Source organism: Saccostrea cucullata, unplaced genomic scaffold (genome assembly GCF_032062105.1).
Source record: "Saccostrea cucullata isolate Sc308-1 unplaced genomic scaffold, CSIRO_AGI_Scuc_v1 ctg1336, whole genome shotgun sequence".
In the NCBI taxonomy this organism is placed as follows: domain Eukaryota; kingdom Metazoa; phylum Mollusca; class Bivalvia; order Ostreida; family Ostreidae; genus Saccostrea; species Saccostrea cuccullata.
Window position 1 is genome coordinate 129,425 of NW_026941658.1, and position 4,408 is coordinate 133,832.

Sequence of the window (4,408 nt, forward strand, 5' to 3'; positions counted from 1 at the left end):
GATAAGACCCTTTGCTATCAGCAATAATGAACCTATGCGAAGACAATTGATCTTTTATCTCTAGTGCAGAGACAATTGCACAGCAAGGTTAAGGATTTGTAATGATTCTGTTTTTCCTTATCTCTGGTAAGATAAATTCATTTTGGTAAAATTCAGGTTTTCCTATTAAATGTCAGATAATGTCGTAAAAAATGACATAATATTAAATCAGTGCAAATGCGTAATCACAGGTTCTTGATATTAAGTCAATCAAAAATTTGCACCAAAAACATAGAACAGTTGCAATGACATTGCAATAGAGCCAAGTGGACAAAATTGAGGAAAATTACATGTAAAAGGCTTTAAATTGTATATGACAAATATTCAAAATATGTTTACTCGTACAAATTTAAGTTACTGCGAAAACGTGTGACCGTGATTTTAATGGAAGATTACTGACTTTTCCTCCGCTCAAGCTATCAATTTTATCAAAACAGCCCTTGTTAAATTTATGTCAGTATCTTTCCAGGTTACTATCTCAGTCTTGAGACATTTGCTCAGAATCCCTGCCCAGACCAGTGGTACTGATATGGAGGATCTTGTTATGTGTTTGTCAGAGACATTAAGGCAAATATGATGCAGGCTGGGGTAAGTAACGCTAAAATAATTAAACTTAAATACAATATGATATTAAAAATACTGTTATATTGTACAGGAAATGCTATTTTTCTATATATATATTATACAAACCCGTTTGAATGGAAAAAAAAAACAACCTATATCATATAAATGAAATGCATACACACATGCAGTAAAAAGATAGTAAAGATATGTAATTATAACTTACGCTTGAAAAGCGGTAGAGTATATAGTGATCCGTTCGTCCATCCGTCTGTCTGTCTGCCTATTACGCCTTTGGGTACCCATCTCTTATCCACAACTCCTCCTATACCACTGAATGAAATTTAATGAGACTTTCACAGAATCTTTGTTATATAGTGCCACTGTGCATCCCCTATTTCCCTCATTATACTTTTGATCGGACACATACATGTATTTTGCGTTTAACAGAGCATTCTATGAAAGGTATTCATCTCCTATCTGCAACTCCTCCTACACCATCGAATAAAATGTTATGATACTTTCAACGATTATTCATTTATAAATAGCATTGTGATCCTTATTTTTCTTTTTGATCCGACACTTATTTCGGGTCTCCCAGAGTAAAATATGAACTTTGCCATTATAACCATATGAATTTTGGAGGTTTTATTTAGTGACCGCAGTGCTCACAGTACCTCTATTCGTTTATATAACAATTTCATTATATTTGTTTTTAGGCATTTTGCCGAAATGTTGATTCGACACTGGCAGAAATCACCAGCCCTGAAGAAGATCGTTTCCTTCGAACCCATTTGATACAGAATCACATATCAGGTAATATTCTTACATATTTGACGTTTCTAAGGCTTTTATAAAAAGGATTTTGATATTTGACATGCCAGGAAAACTTCAGAGCTGTTGCCATAAAATACGAAAACTGGGAATTTCGGCGTCTCCAACCGGAATTGATTTTCGATACTTGCGAACCTAATAAAGTTATCAGGAATACATTTGGATGTCCATGTTTACTCTTCTATTTTGTATCGTTTCAAGTAATTTTTGGCTCGAATACTATTCGTTATCTCAATATTTTTCATTCTAGTACTCACCAATATCAATGAAAAGAAAATATTGCAATTCGATACTGGTCTTGCAAGATTTTAAATTGCGCGAAACAAAAACAAATCTCTATATCCTGATAAAATGTTTTCAACATACTCTATGTTTTATACATAAACAATAGAAAAGATGTGGGTCACTACAAGAGTAATGAATTATTAAAACTGATAAGTTTTGAGTTTGCCCTTTTATTCGGTTCACAAGTACTGAAAATTACATCGAGAATACTGTCTCAGATAAACAATGGTTGCGGCGAATTCCCAGTTTTAGTATTGGCACCCGTTCCACATCACCACATCGTAAGAAGGCCTGAAAACGTTAAATACTTTTGACTTATCAGTTTTTTGCAACAGGATTATCTGGTTACAAGCTTGAAATGTGATTAACCCTAAACCATTGACTCTCTAAAAGAAGAAAGAAAATATGTATGATAATATCATATATAAAAACATTGCTTTTTTTAATTATTGTAGAACACTTTTGGATTGGGGGAACTGACGCCTTTGCAGAGTGTCAGTGGGTTTGGATATCAAATCAAAAAGCCCTTCACCTACAAAGGATGGGCCCCGGGGGAACCTATCAACGGCCTGGGCGGAGCTTGCATGACATTAGCATATCACGAGGGTTACCACTGGAATAATGATCACTGCAAAAACGAATACGACTTCATTTGTGAGAAAGAGTACGAACTTCTGGTGTCTTTAGAACCTTTAAGGAAAATTCCAAAAGAATTAAAGTATATTTCATGTAATTATTAAACTAGACAAATGAATGACAATCATAAAATATATGATGATCTTTCATTATTTTAAGAATTATTTACACAGGTAAAAAAGGATATTCTTGTAAAAATGATTTGAATCTCTTTTTTACAACTTAATGCAGAACAAACCAGAACACAGAGCCCACTAAATTATATCCTCCCATCTCCCATGTATGAATTTAATCGCAAAGCCCATGTTTTGCTCTGGGAGGCCCGAAAAAAGTGTCAGATCAAACCGTTAAAGAAGAGGTGCACAATGGCATAATGTAAGGAGTTGCGGATAAGAGATTGGTATCCTGAAGCGTAACAAACGAATTGGACGGGGATACAGACAAACGGATGGACGAACGGTTAGACATACGGACAAACTGACGGACGGACATCCCAAACAAATACACTTATCAAGTACGGGATATCATTAATTGCTTGAAAATGGACAATAATTTTTGTTTCCGTTTCTTTTCCTTATGAATTTTTATTATAATTCTTGTACATGTCTTTCTCAAAGATGTAAGGTATAATACAGCAAGTTTGGATATAACTTGCTTACATATATAAGTTACTACACTATAAATATCTATAAAGTAATCAGTGAAGTAACATCTATTAGTATGTTGTATGTTGAAAGTGGGGGGGGGGGGAAACAAAGGAAAAATATTTGAAAAATCTTAACAAGCATAAAAAAGGATATATTTTTTTTAAACAAAAATTGTATTTTGGGGGCTGGAGTGCTACAGGCGAAACATGCATACCACATAATCCTTGTTTTACTATATGACAACAAAAAGTTGGGAGGGAGAGGGCAATCGCACTTTCAATAAATATTTCCTATGAGAAAAAGTTTTCACTGGAAAAAAAAAAAGTGCATCAATGTTTGTAACGTGCCCCAATGCTACGTGCCTGAATTGATTTATATCTTACTGATTATTTTATTACAAGAGATACTGGAGTTTCAAGCATTTCTATGTGTGTAATGAACAAAATATTTAAAGATATATATATCCATGGTTTCCAATAACATATTAAATTTCATTTGAAATTGAGAATCAATTAACAATGGTTTCATAAGTTAAAGTCATGTTTTTTTACCCTTTCCTTTGCTTCTAAATTTCATTTATTAATATACATGTTCTTAAGATTTTTCACAAATGTTAAGTGCAATAAATTTTCCAGCTGTGTATCAAATAATATAAAAATAATTTTTTCCAAGGACCTATTGAAGGTCATAGCAAAAAGTATCTTTGAGATTTCGGAAATATTTGGTGTTCTGGAGTTTTACGTTTTAACATTTGCGTAACTTCCTTTTTTGAACGAATTTGATTAGAATTTAAGATCACAATTTTTAATGTGTGTGCCGTTCAACTAAACACCAAGACCACAAATTGTTCAAACTTTTATCTATGTTACTGTTATCTTAAAATGTTGATCTGCCATGAATATATATTTAAACTTTTCTATTTTATTTTTAGAATGGCAAATCTGGATGGACAGATCATCGGATAAATATCTTTTAGAAATTCATAAATTCATCAGTCTGTTAAAATGGTTGTATGAATAGTTTTAACATTCAGTGATGTTTTGTGGGTTGCTAATTGAAATCTTTAAACCTGATTGAATAGTCTTTTTCGGACTATATTTTGACACATATACCGAGCCTGTTAAATGCAAAAAAAAATTAAAATGACCCCCCCCCCCTCCAAAAAAAAAAACAAACCGAATTTTAAAATGTACATTCGTATTTCCTTTTAAATCAAAATGAATCTTAAACAAGGCATGCCGAGCGTTATGCGTTGCTTTTATCAATATATATCATTTCTGCAACACAATTCTTTGTGTATCTTTCTTAGTGAAGGATGCAAGCACACAGTGAACAAAACGTGATATTATACACCCCTACTAATGTTATTTTGATTTAAATTCAAGACACGTGGTTTAGGCTGACCC

General features: G+C 32.9%; 1 pseudogene; it reads left to right on the plus strand.

Annotated features, from left to right (window-relative positions):
• Positions 1–567: 567 nt before the first annotated feature.
• On the plus strand, positions 568–2,459 carry LOC134258216 (perlucin-like; annotated as a pseudogene).
• Positions 2,460–4,408: the final 1,949 nt, after the last annotated feature.